This window comes from Balearica regulorum, chromosome 4 (assembly GCF_011004875.1).
Source record: "Balearica regulorum gibbericeps isolate bBalReg1 chromosome 4, bBalReg1.pri, whole genome shotgun sequence".
Lineage (NCBI taxonomy): Eukaryota > Metazoa > Chordata > Aves > Gruiformes > Gruidae > Balearica > Balearica regulorum.
Genome location: NC_046187.1, coordinates 47,154,994 through 47,169,608, shown reverse-complemented (window position 1 = coordinate 47,169,608; position 14,615 = coordinate 47,154,994). Strand labels below are relative to the sequence as shown.

The 14,615-nt window shown below is 37.5% G+C and overlaps 1 pseudogene; it reads right to left on the bottom strand.

The window, feature by feature from the left end:
• Positions 1-12,369: 12,369 nt before the first annotated feature.
• Positions 12,370-13,061, bottom strand: LOC142601507 (histone H2B 7-like; annotated as a pseudogene).
• Between the last annotated feature and the right edge of the window lie 1,554 nt (positions 13,062-14,615).

Genomic DNA, 14,615 nt, shown 5'->3' with positions numbered 1-14,615 from the left:
GAATTGGGTCACTGATGCAGAAATTAAATGGGCAAGGAGGGAGAAGAACACTTCTCAGTTCATGATGTGCTGAAGTATACTTAAAAACAAAAGGCTTACAAGAAGACCTTGACAATAACATGACACAAACCAATTTGGATGTTTCTGCGATGGAAGGGAAGACATCAAGTTCCAATTGAAGCCTAGAAGTTTTTCATGTTTTAGTGGAGCCACAGTTTCTATCCAAGAGATGATTATACATGCTTTTGGAAGGTCTGTAGATTATGCAAAGTCAGGTGCTCTCTTGGTCAGCAGGGATGTAAATAACATCAGCTGTAATGCTTTAACATTATGGTCCCTTTGAACGGGGGTTTGGTTTTTTTGAGACAGATGACCTTCAAAGGTGACTCTGGGCCCATGCATTGTGCTCATAAAGAGGATACTAACAAAGCAAAAGCAGGCAGATGAATCCTCAAATGCAGTATCATAGTAGTAGCAGGTGCAAATAGTAATAGAAATGAAAGAACAGGATGATGAAAGAAGATAGAATCAAGTGGTGTAACAGTTTTTTTGGTATGATGTTTGTTTAAAATAATCAGCTTTGAGCAAACAGTGATTAGCATCAACCAACCATGTGGTCTGTGGAGCACAATAACCTTATGAGAGAGGTAGTGTAGAAGTTTGTTTACCCTCAGCCTATGGCCTATTCTCTGTATATTTACAAATATGACCAGTCTGCGAGTAACAATGCAGATGGCATGTGCCCAGGGAACACACTCAGATATCGAATTAGGGTACATCATATAATGTTATACTGTGGACAGCTGAATATCACTTCTGTATTGGAAGGATCAGGTATTGAATACAATAGACCAACGATGAGGTTGCATCTGGAGTGGGCAAATTGCATCAGATGTGACCTTGGAACAATATTTCTGTTCCAGTGAGGCTGTCTGCACAAACATGGAAATAAAAGTTGGCAATTCTTGCTTGTTTGTAAACGAGAATTTTAGAAATGTATTCTTTGGTATTGTGTTCCTCTACTCTGACATTGATGTTTCCTATGTCACTATTTCAGTGTTGCATTAAGCATGTTACTTATTGTCCATTTTTATTTTCTTCCTTTACTGTTGCATTTAATGTATAGGTTCCTATTTCAGAGGTGGCTGTACCATATATATTCTGTGTTCATTTTTCTTCAAATAGTGTGGCATCTTTTCATGAAAGTGTTTTAACAAAAGTTGACCTTTCTGAAATTATGAAGCTTCTTAACATTCTAAGGCTACAACAAAAGCTAAAAAGACTTTCAAAGATATTGATGTAATGGAAAACTCGTGTATGGGAGGGAGAATGGAGACAAGTAAATACTTTAAACGGCAGCGTGTATCTTTTGAGTAAAGGCGTGCTGGATGACCACATTCTAGATGTACTCCTACTTTCAGGTTTTTTGAAGCATGAAATGTATTTTTCTGTTCAGATGTGTTGTTCCATAATGATGATATGGCATAGCTAATGCTGCTGTAAAGCAGGAAATTCCAAAGATGGAGCCTTTACTTCTGTTATTTCTAACTTCTTTCCCTAAATAGATTGATTTTTTTTCCCATCTTTCTGTACTGAATAAAGATAGTGTTCTGATTCATCCACCCTTAAAAACCTCACCAACCACCATCAGGGGATTGAATAGCACAGATGTGGTTCTGTGTTCTTAAGTAACCTGAGTAACATAGTACAGTTTAAGAGTTGATGCTGAAGATCAGAAGCAGAGTAGTTTTATTCTTTCGCTTCTTCAGGACCCAAAAGAAAAGGCAGAGATGCATGAGGAAACCCAAGGGAAATGGAATCAGTAACTAAAATTCTCATAGGTGAAAATCACATTTGTTGAGGCTTATAAAAAACAGTAACATGCATTGATTTCTAAAGGTTGCATTTGTTTTATAGGATCAACAGTTATGCTAAGAAGAATTCAGTAGCTGTGACTGAAGGTCAAAATAGGTGGAAGGGTCTTTGTGGTTTTTCAAACAGTTTAAGGAACTGGACCCTTTTTTTACCGATTTTTTTTTTTTTTTTTTTTAGCAGTGTCAATAGATAAGATCCCAGTTCAACTGCAGCAAGGCTGAAAGGCAGCTGTAATGCTTCCTGAGAGGCTTAAGGTTGGATGGTGTAGCCTGTGATGAGAAGGGAGTAGGGACTGTGTCAACAGCAGGATGGCTATACTGTTCTTTTCAGCATGTTGTCACGTTGTCTGAGGACTCGTTAGCTGTAGCCTGAATGTAGAGCTTCATCACTATAGCGTACCCTAAGTGTTACGTTTAATAAAGCCACATATTCATTACTAGGATAGGCACAAGTACGTGAAGCCACAGAAAGCATAGATTGCCACCTTGCAGAAAGGCATAGATATTGTTTAAACATCATGGCAGTAGTAAGCAATGAATGTGTGGAAGATGCAACAAACATTCTTACGTCAACAGGTTATAAATATTAGTACCTGAGGTAAGACTTTGAAAGACAAATTAGCTTATTGTAGAGATCTGACAGGTGTTCTTGATGAAATATAGTGACTGGTCTCTAGATTTATCAAGAAGGAATACCAGTAAGAGAACAGAAATAGGGATTTTTGGAATATAAATTGTAGAAGAAATATTAGTATTTGAGTTTATCATATATAGAAAAGTCAGAATGAGTTACAAAAACAGAATGGGGTCAGATTTGTATTTTTATTATGATTAATTATAGATTAAGTGCAAAACAGACTATGCTATACCACAAAATTTGTGAAAGTACAAATTCAATTCATAGCTGCCAGGATTAAGACTGCTTTTGGTCTTTTGATTGGAATAAAATGCAAATGTAAACAAAACATCTCATGGCTGTTTACAGCTGATCTCAAACTGTTTTGACTTTGCGACTAGAAGAATATCCAGTAGGACAGACTTCCTAAAAGCCAATACTTTGCCAAAGTTTAGTTTTAGGAAATGAGAGCAGGGAGGCTGTCCATGATTCAGTTTTCTGGACCAATTCTGATGTCTGAAAAATTTATGAACTAGAAATTACGCTTTGCTACGGAGGTGTCTCTGCACATGAACAGTATTTTCACTATTTTAAGTGACTACGAGGGAAAAGTAGCGATTGAGGGCAGTAGAACAAAGTGTGACGTAGACAGTTAAATTGGGTACTTGAATGTTGTCTGCCTTTGTTCATTGTCTCTTAATGTTAAAAAAGATTAGATATTATTATAAAACAAAAAATATTTCCTTTTTTTTTGTAAGTATAAACATAATCTGAAGTCAGGATACTGCTGGCACCAAGTTTTCAAAGCAGGTGCAAAATGACATCTGTAAGGTACAAAATATCTCTTTCTCACTGAACTTCATGTTCATTTGAGAACCTCAAATTCTGTATTCTGTTATGCAGATAAGTAGAGCTTTTGCAGTTCCTTGAACTATGGTAAATAAGGACAAATAAATAATTGGTATGATGCAATTATTAATTGGTGAGATTTATAAAGAATTGTATTTTAGGAAGGCTATTTCGTAAATCCTTAACACAGAATGTTTTCCTTTCTCAGATGAAGCAGCTAATATTGTGCCATCATAAGGGGTAGGTTAATGGATTAGATGGCCCGAGCTTTGGCTTGGTATTTCATCTGCTGTTTTTAAACATTGTGAAACATCTATGGAAGTTTTGAATTTACAAAAAGACTATAGCTTTTGAGGCAATCCTAAACTGTAGTGATTGGCCTAGATGAAGTATATAATAATTCCCTTTTGAACATAGAGGTCACACTACTGACTTATGTGGTTTGTGCTTTACACTTTAATATCTTAAGCAGCTCTTGTCTGATTTAGGCATCAAGCTTGTATTTTTTCCTACTAATGGTAAGGATTTTTGAGACAAGCAAGCAGTAACAACACAATGGGATGCCAGTGGAAAACACTCAGTATGTATCACTTAAGTCACATATTGATTATGTACTTCATGCTACTCCTGCTAGCCAGTTACACATTTTAATAAGCAAATTCTGTCAGAAGTCAGCAGTTGCCAGCATATTTTTTAATTTAATTTAGTTTCCAGTGAATTTTTAATGAACAGGGAACTCTAAGCAGTGACATTCTCGCAGATAATCAAATTTACTGTTTTTCTTTTGAAGAAATCTGTATTTGTTGGGAATCTCGAGGAAATAATAATTTCTATGGGGCTACAATCAAATGGTTTCCTTTGAATAAGTAAAATACAAAAGAGGCTAATCAAATGAAGTGCTACTGTATGAGAGCTAAGTGAGATGGTGACAGGTTTGACAGCAGAATAAAGACCAGACCAAAGACTTTGTTTTGACATACATGCAAATAATCAGGCAAATTCAAGTCTTTTAACAGACCTCTTCTATAAGGGTCACTTTAATGATATGGATCGTGTAATCTGAGCCTTGCAGATTATCATTCTACTTTTAAACAAGTTCGAGAGAGGTTTTTAATTCCTTATTTGCATAGCTGTAGATTTACGAGTTCACATGCTTTCGACAATGGCATTTGATTCACAGTTGACTGATTTATGGTCTTGAGCAAAGGCCAGATTTAGGGCATGCCTTATTGTCAGGACTGCAAACTCTATTTTCTAGTTAACGTGTACTATAGTGAAGCATTAGGAGGATGCCTTCCAGCTTGAAGCAATAGTTTTCTTATGAGCAAGACAAAAATAATTGTAGAGATGTTATGCTAAATTAATCCATGCGTGAATTTGTTTAGATTCTGTAATATTTAGTGGTGTAATTATCTTAAAAATAATTTTCTGAAGTGCAAATAAGTCACTACTTAACTAAAAACCACAAATGAAAATAAACACATTAGTATAACTAAGAGCTACAAAAGGAACAACAGCAAATAGGTGTTACACTGTTTTTATGTAGATACATTCTACTTCCAGTTCTGGCAAATCGTTGTCTGTATCATTAGCCAGCAGAAGAGAAAAGGGCAGATGAAGTATTTCCTGATGAAAGCATAAAAAGACTGTCATCTGAGTTGCTATTTGAAAGGAAACTATTTATGTAATTGTTTCTATCAATAATTTAGATCATCACTATGCAAAGAAAGGATTGGGGTTGAGTTCCCTTTGTAACAGATGCTGAACATAAAATAGTTGCAAAGGTAAACTGAAGAGCAAGTTATTAACAGGTGGATTTGACCACGACTTGACCATGATACTAGTGGTTTCTAGATTTCTTATAGCAGAAACAAAAAATTTAAAAGTGGCTTGAGGAACAAGCAAATAGTGGCTTTGTAGATACAAACTTGGGAAGTGTTCTTATGATAAAAGCCTACTGTTTCTTATGAGTAGATGAAACTTCTGTGGGTAAATCTGAGCAGATAGTGACCAAAGTTGTGGTGAGAGTTGTAAGAGGAGACAAGAAGAGAATTATCAAAGTGCTTGAGAGGGAAGAGTAGAAAGATATAATTGTTGCAGTGAGAAGACAAGGAGCCAGCTGTATGTGCCCACTGTTCTGGGGCAGGACAGGTACAATGGCTTCAAAGCAAAAATCTAGACTGTGGTCTCATGGGGTGCATTTTGCGTAGATCAGAAAGCATTACCTAAAACTGAGAGCCTAGATACTCTTGTTAAATTGTGTGATGACAGAGGCCTAAACAATAGCATTCCTAATGGGGGAACAAAAAAAACCCCCAACATCAGACTTTCAAAAATGCAGTGGAGAAATCAATCCTCTCGGGAAAAGTTACAACACACTGCTTAAGAGAGCAAAGGGGAAGCAGGTGTGAGGAAAAATGAGTCAGGTCCTTGAGGATTTCACATGCTTGAGTATTCAAGGTCTTTTGTGTTTGGAAAAAAAAAAAAAAACCAACAACTATATTTGTATGCTAGTCAAATTTCTAACCTATACACAATTTGTCAGGGCACCTGCAGATTTTTATTTTTTTAGTCTTCATATGTACACTTAAGAATTCTAGTCCCAATTTGCAGATTTGAAAAGTTTATCCTCTCCTGTGGTTTTATTCTTTATGTTGCATTTTATTCTTGGGACACCCAAATGGTCAAGTCTTGGCTGTCCGTAAGTACTTTAGATGAAGCATTAGAAGCTTGACCCATGTTTTGAAATAGATATTTCTGTGAATATCCATTGTGGAAATGGGATGGATTCTCTCTAGCTGCCCTCCACCAGCAATGGAATAGCATGATCCTGAGGGTAGGAATCGGGCAGTGGGTAGTTCATAGAGAAGGGAAACACTTCGTAAAAGAACTTGCTGTGATGCTTAGTTCAGCTGGCTGTTGTTAAAGAGGGAACTTGATTCTCTGGTTCTGAAGTCAGTAATTTCTAAATGCCTATTTACACTCTGAGTGATCTGCTCCTTCTGCTGTGTCTGTATATTTGCTGACAATTCTCCATTCTGATTCCTGTCCAATGGTTTTGTACCATATTATTTTAGCTGGGGCAAATTGTGTTAAAAAGTTAGTGGGACATTTTGTGCATTTTGCTTTATATACCTGCATATTAGGACTGCAAATTCTTTACAGAAGATGTGTTTTTTTTCATTGAGCATACTTGGTTTTCAAATTATTGCTTGAGCTGGAAGTTTGAAGGTGGCTTGAATTCAAACATGGCTTAAAAGAATAATTATATTGTAAGCTTTCTTGTGTGTAGTCCTCTCAGAAATCTATGTAATTCTACTGTGATCTTCAGTATTCTATGAATTTTGGTTAGATTTCTATGGACTGTATTGTCCAGTATGTTCGGGAACAGATTCTCTTTATGTTCATTAAAAGTGTGTTTTTTCTTAACTAATTGCAGATAATACTGTGAAAGCTTCAGATTCGATACCTAAAATTGTAAAAACATTCTAATCATGTGTAAATTAAATCTTCTTAAAAGAAGCCACTCCTTTTGTTACTGGACTTATTTTCTCTAGCCTTGGCATGGGGGTAGTTTTTACTGAGGACCTTTTTAAAGAGCTGAAAGTTCAGGCATTTATAGCTCTTCAGTGCCCAACAGCAAATAGTTTTGTTAATGAACTTTTTTAGAGATAAGTTTGGAACTATACTGTGAGATCCCTACCCACTTTTGGTGGGTACAGTACATGACTAAAAATTATACCCTGAGGTTTGCAAAGCTGTGAAACGTTATTTCCTCTTTCTCATAATCCTAAATTAGTCTCTTCTGGCTGCAAGTGCTGAAATTAAGATTCAAGTTTAGGCTTGTAAGAATCTATTCTGAGGAAGACTCTTAAAAGCAAGGTCATGACTTCAAAGTAGTTGTTCTTCTGTGACTTACCTCAAACCTGGCTGTATATAGTATCCTTTTCAAAGACACATTCTAAACAAAGAACTTAAAATTTATTTAAATGTTTCTCTGAAGAAGGCAGAGATAAGTTTAGCAAGATGAAGCTTACAAATGGAATACTGGAAAGATTTAAATAAAAGATAAAGTGTTGCATTTGTCTGTCACTTGAAATAATGATTATTTTTTTAAAATTCACATAGACATTTAAGTCTTATCATTAGTAAGATCTGTGTTGAAAAGGTTGGAACTACCTGAATGAATTTGCTAATCTTATTTACAGTATGTTTATTACTGGAAATGGTTTTATGTGTATACATACACACAGTTTATCATATTTTTTTGATGTCCTGGTGGATACATAGTTATGCTTCCTAAAACCTGATGATCATCAGAAATTATTTCCAAATTATGCTGTGCATTTCAAGCTGGGATCCTACAAGTGCTAACCAGACTTGAAAATTGAGGTCAGTGTGGTTTTGGTCTTTTATTGTGCTTAACTTTTGTCCTGCCTGTACCAGACACACCTGAAAGTTTGAAATGTCACCATTTAAATTAAGGTAAGGGGTCACCTTAGTTTCATGAAGAGGATGAATCAGGAAATAAGTATGTCATGTTGTTACTACAAAGGCAGTAATGTTTCAATATTGTATCCTAGGATTTTGTAAGTTAACTTCTTTAGGTATGGATCACAACAGTTGTTAGCATAGTGTTTTGTTCGTATTTCAATGCTATTTCTATTTTTAAAAATACTGTAAAATCGAAGTACTTAGGGACAGTTTAGAGTTTGATCTTGACACATTTTTAATTCATGCCCCCAGTTTATCATAAGCTGATTTTGTTATAAATAACAAAGCTGCATAGATATTATGTAAAACTATTAGTGATTTCCCCCACTCTATTGTTGTACTCTGGTTTCAAGCTATAGTTTTCAGATACCTGTTGATCATATGTCATTTCTTTTCACTGTGCTAATCAGAATGCAAAGGCTACAAAATTAACATAAAATGCTTTTCTGATGTTTTCCTTATGAGCAATTTGTTTAATTGCTGTAAGAATCAAATGTGCATGAGCTTAAATTGCAAGTCGAGGGGTTCATAGCAGAAGTCAAGGAAATGTGAGGAGCTTTATGTGTTCTGGACACTAAATTTGTAATAATTAAGCTTCTGCTAAGAAGTCTAATATGTCTACTTTCAATGTTTTTATGTACAACATCGTAACTTGACAATTTTTTTATCTCTACATTCTCTTTCAGGATAAGATAGAAAACTAGGATGTTTAACTATCTTGTAAAAACTTAGTAAAAATTTACCTTTCAACTTTTCAATTTTATTTTTCTGTATATGTAAACTTTCAAGCCATTTTAGAAGCAGAGAATAGCAGAAGTCACTGGCTTGATCTTTTAGTTTTCTTAAGTGCAAACATTCATTAGTCTGTTGTTGCTTGTAGTGATCTTTGTCTAAGGGTGAGAGAATTGAGAATTTCTCTTTTGAACAGGACCAAGCTGATGAAAAATTGAAAAGCCTTGAGGCAAAAAAGGGGCTTTTGAGCTTTTATTATTAATAGATGGATGACTTTGAAAAACAGATGATGTTTAAAGTGCTGAGGAAGTAAACAATTTCTAGGAAGGGAAATCTGCCTTTCCCATATGTGGTGGGGTTTGTTGTTGTTGGGTTGGTTTTTTTTAAAGAGAGGAAATTCCCCAATAAGTATAAAACTTCAGGGTTACAAAATAGTATATCTACTTCAAATTATATTACCTTTGACTTCCAGTTCTCACATAGCTTAAGGTCTGCCTGAGTGTGATTGTGATGTTTTCATTTCTCCTCTTCAAGCCTTCTATGTAACTTAACTGCCATGGGTTTAGGTTTATGGTATGAACACAGGTGCTGCTTCCTTTACCCAACGTGCAATATACATATAGTCATATTGTTCCAACTGTCAGTTTGTTGCTGTTGGGAGTATTTTTGAGGACTTTTCTGTCCACCTTCCTAGTTTGCACTGGCCGCTGTTACATGAATTGGGATCTCTTAAAAGGTCTGATTTTTCATAAGTATACGCTACATCTCAAAGTGTGTGTAGCCCTTCAACGTGCATCATACTGGTTACCAAAAATGGACATAGTAAGGAAGTATTATTTTAGAGTTGTGTTATGTAGCCTTACATGTGGAAGAAATTTTCTATGCAGGGAGAAAACCTTTGGTGGAAAACATAGCTACAGTTTTGGATTCTCTATTAATTAATGATGCTCACTGATCAGTAATGAAACTGTATTGAGGGAGGAGAATTAGGAAATTTTGCTAAAAATCAATGTCACCCACAACAACTTCTGTCTTGTTGCTACTGTATTTGCCACTGAAATGAGAGTCTAGTTCTGTTAACTGCAAAATTAGTTCTGGCCTGCAAATATGTCAACATAGAGTAATTAACTGGCAATACAGCTGTAACATCCTGTGTTGCCTTAAAAACAGCAAACATCAGCTTGTCTTGCCCCTGCTAGGGAAAAGCATGAATGTAGCTCAGACAAGTGTTTCAAACTAATAGCCTGTTCTGCAATTAATGGTACTATAAAGAACACAAATAGCAAACAAAAACTGTAAAAGAGCTTTCATTTTCACTTAGCTGAAGCAATACATGATAAATGACTACATATTAATGTGCTTCTGTTAACAAGAAGGCAAAACAAATGAAAGCTCAGCACTGATTTCCTGAGCTGTTCTCCTAGTGGGCTAGGGCTACTTTAGGTATAGTGTCCTCTGGGGAATGTTGGCATTGTGCTAAAACTTTGCCTTTGGAACCTGAAGCTGAAGAACTTTCTGGAAGCCAAGTCATCCTTTCCTTCCAAGCTACTCATGTGAAGAACTGTCAAATTTCTGGGGAAATTGTGATCTTCAGATACAGAGCGATTTGAACAAGAAGGGCTCAGTTTTCTGCTTTAGGGACTGCCTGTTAATCATGATACATCATACTGCATAAGAGGAGATTGCCCAGGTGATTTGCTGTCAGAAAAAAAAAATAAAAAATCATGTAACAGCTTCCTGCTGCTATATCATTCCCCTTCTCTAAGGTACTTATGTAACTTACCTGCCCTCAAAGTTACAACAGTCTCCATTTGGAAAGCATTGGTTTCAGTAATACTGTAACTGGAGTGTCAAGATTTTCAAATTCAAAAAAAATCAGTTGCAGGTTCTCCAGGGTATGAAACTTTCTTGTACAATTATGAGCCAAATGTGTGCAGTTAACAAGATACTGTAGCTTTGGCCTTTCAAGACAGTATGAGCATGCTGCTATTTAATAACATCTAGCTGTATACATCCAGTGATGATATTGCTCTGACCAATTGCCAGTGAACTTACACGTCGAGTCCTTGCATTTATCTCCTGATGTGCGAGTGGGAAAGAAAACATGAGGCAGCTACTGTCTGTGTCTCTCTGGGAATCACCAACAATTTGGTACACATTAAAGCTTATTTTTGGGGTCATGCTCAATTTCATGAAGCTTTGAGAGCCTTGATGTTTCTAGCTAAGGTGTATGTTGGTACTGATCACACTCTGCCCTGAGTTTTCCATTCCAGCTCTTGCAGCCCCTAGAGCTTTTTGAACTTCTCTACAGGAATCATACATTCTCTACAGTTCATGCTGTGTATAATTTATCTATTGTCTTTATTGTGTAGGCCTAATGTCATAAATTAGGTCTGTGCCTGTCAATAGCATGAAGCCACAAGCTTGACAGGCCAGTTCGGGCTTATTAGAAGTGGAAGGGTGAGAAATGGCTTCACTGAGCTGAATATAGAGAGGGGTCCATGCTACCTTTAAAGAAAGCAGTGATTCAACTGTACTCTCGAATAAGGTGATTTTGAGCTGGGTCCCAATCTAACACAGTGTTTTCTTTAAGACGTATTATTTCTTTTAATGCTATATATTGGCTAAGCCTCACTGATATCTATGGCAGGCCCTCAAACTTGCTGTGCTGTCTGTGTGCAATGCAATATAAAGAAAGTGTGGTGTAGGCTGGCAGTTGGGCAGCTCTGGTCCTGCTTTTGACTTGTGTATGTGTGGAATTCGAGCTTGATTCTGTATAGCTAAATCACCTGAACTTCTACATTTCAGGCTTAAATTGCACGAAAGGACACTTTGGTTAGAGCTAAGAAAAAAAATAACGCTAAGGATAACTAAGTACTAGAGTGTCTAAAGAAGTTGGGATACCTTTCTTACTGGGCTGTCTACTGAAACAGCCTGATCAAGTATCTGTCATGAACGATACACTTACTCTTGGTTTTGCTGTTACGAAGCAGATGGACCAGATGACCTGGAGATCCCGTCTCTTTGATATGAGGGATTGTAGGAAAAATGACTCAAATTCAGTGTGCTGCTGTTTACATTGCCTAAAGTCAGAATGGTTTGTGACTTTGTACAAGCTGACACGGCTTGGTTTGTAGCCAGATCTATTTTCACACCGTTCATGAATAACCAGCCGGTCATTGCTATCCTATCAAAAATTCCTTTAGAATCAGTCCATAGAAATAACTCCAGTAAAGGCATAAGAACATGTGGCTTGGGGTAAAAGCATGTGATCATAAGGAGAGTTGAAGTTGACTTCAAGTTCTGCCAGAATGTGGTGCAGATAGAATCATAAAATGGTGTGAGTTGGAAGGGACATTTTAAAGGTCATCTAGTCCAACACTCCTGCAGTGAACAGGGACATCTTCAATGCGATCAGGTTGCCCAAAGCCCCATTCAACCTGGCATTGAATGTTTCTTGGGATGGGGCATCTACCACTTCTCTGGGCAACCTGTTCCAGTGTTTCACCACCCTCATTGTAAAAAATTTCTTCCTTATACCTAGTCTAGATCTATCCTCTTTTAGTTTAAAACCGTTACCCTTTATCCTATTGCAATAGGCCCCACTAAAATGCCTGTCCCCAGCTTTCTTGTAGGCCCCCTTTAAGTGTTGAAAGGCTGCAATAAGATCTCCCCAGAGCCTTCTCTTCTCCAGGCGGAACAAATTCCAACTTTCTCAGTGTTTCCTCATAGGAGAGGTATTCCATTTCTCTGATCATTTTTGCAGCCCTTCTCTGGACTCACTCCAACAGCTCCATGTCTTTCCTATGCTGAGGATGCCAGAGCTGGATGCAGTACTCCAGGTGGGGTCTCACTAGAGCTAAGTACAGAGGTAGAATCACCTGCCTCAGACTGCTGACCACACTTCTTTTTATGCAGCCCAGAATACGGTTGGCTTGCGGGGCTGCAAGCACAGATTGCTATTTTATGTCCAGTTTTTAATCCACCGTTATCTCCAAGCCCTTGGACAAAAGCACACTTTAGATCTTGGAGCTGCAGTATTTGCCCAATAGCTTTGGTGCCTTCGGACATGGAACTCTTGGATAGCTCTCTGGGCAGCTCCTAGTGTGTGACAGACTCCACCTCTGAGGAACTGATGGTCAAGCATTCCTTGTGATATGCTAGATGACCTGCTTTTCCAGTTATACATTCAATGATGTCATTAACAAAGGAGTTCATTATGTCCGTGGCCTTGGTTAGGATACTGGTGTCGGGATGGATCTGCTTTAGCGTCTTGTATTGATGGATGCAGTAATTCTCCTTTCTACTATTCTTATCCTACTTGTACCCTCCTCTCAGATTTTGGTGACAGCATTTTTGGAGTCCTTGTTGGGAGCAGGAGCTGGCTTGGTAGGCTCAAGTATTTTGGCAGCATCTTTTTTCACCGATAAGCAACGTGAAGGTGAGCAAAGGTGGAGGCAGTGTAGCTGAGAATGGCTTGAGTCCAGTGGTGGCATGTACCAGAGCTCTTGAAATAACTACCTTCTTTGCAGCTTGAAGGACTGATAACTGTCACAATTGTGTGAAACTGTGCACAGCAAACTTGAAAGTTTGCTGAGGCAATTGTAACTCAATGAGCTTTGGCTGACTTTAGCTGGTTTTACGATGTTAATATGGTATGGTGCAATTAGAGATAGGAAACCCAAATGCACATGTTGGGTCTTGTTGAAAACCAAATAATGCCTTTGACCTCAGTCTCTTGAAAACAAAGAAAAAAGTATCACTCTGCCAGTATTAACTACTGTTCTAAAATGCTGCAGTATTATCTGCCCATAGCTGGGACGCCTTCAAAGCTTTGCACAGTTGCTTTTGCCTTTAGGTTGTGCTTTCAGTTAGGTGGATTATAGTATCAAAATGCATAAACTGAAGGAAAATTTAAGGAAAGACAGTTCTCTACATTGCTTTTACCTGTTACTTGACTTCTAGTGAGAGGTTTTTTACTCAGTTGAGTTGACAAGTATCATTCTCTTCATCCTAGTGTTTATTTCCTGAAATCTTCAGTTGCAGTAGGTCTGCTGTCCCCTGTACTGTTATGAGTAGCAGAAAATGTTAAAATTACTGGATTGGTAAAGCTAAGGACTGTTTTTCATATAAGTCCCTTATTGTTTTCTTTACTGAATTGGCAGCTTAGCAAATTGGCTGAACGCCATTGTGTTAATTATTGAGAAGCCTAAATTCCTTTGTGGATTTAGTCATGGTAATTGGAATAGAAACTCAATACAGAATGCGGAGGTGTAAAGCTGGCCTGGCCATAATCTGGTGGTTTAAGAAAGAACAGAATGGTATTAGTAGTAGGCGTTGTTTGCTCTGTAACGTAAGTCTTTGAAGTGAAAGGAGGGAACTGGGAGTTGTGTGTGTTCTGTGAATTTGTTTTGCTTTGCATGGACCAGCTAGCTTGGGACTGAGGGCAGTTGTGCACAGGAGCATGCATGCCCTCAGAGCCTAGTGATGGCAATTCTCCCTTGAGAAGAGGGCACAGTCTTATCCATGGCTAACTGTCTGAAGGTGTTAATATTTCAGACTATATTGTTCAGGTGGTAACATTTCAGAGTAACTGGGGGAGTAACTCAAATTTTCCTTTCTCCTGGGTAAGTTCTCTTTATTAAGCTAAAGAGAGAAAGGTTCTTGCTGTGTAAGCCATGTGAAGTCTGTAATTACGCTATGAAAGATGGGCCAGTGTCCTCAAAAGACCAGACAGTAGCTTGGTGCTTACTATTGTGTCAGCAAAGTGGGAGATGTGACTGTAAATCCTTCTGGAAATCTAATCCAACTTTCCAGTATCTGTGGCAGGTGTTTTAAAGACCATCAGTACAGTGGTTTGGTTTTAAAAAAAAAAATTTAAAAAAAATGGTGGGTTAACACCATCTTCTGTGTTCACTCATGAAGAGTGAATGTAACCTGAGAAAGTCTTATGGATGTTTGTGCCTCAGAGGCGAGGTTGATAAAACACAATTTTGTAAATGACAGTTGATACTAAAGTGGTTTTATCAAGATGACACACCACTTCCTTG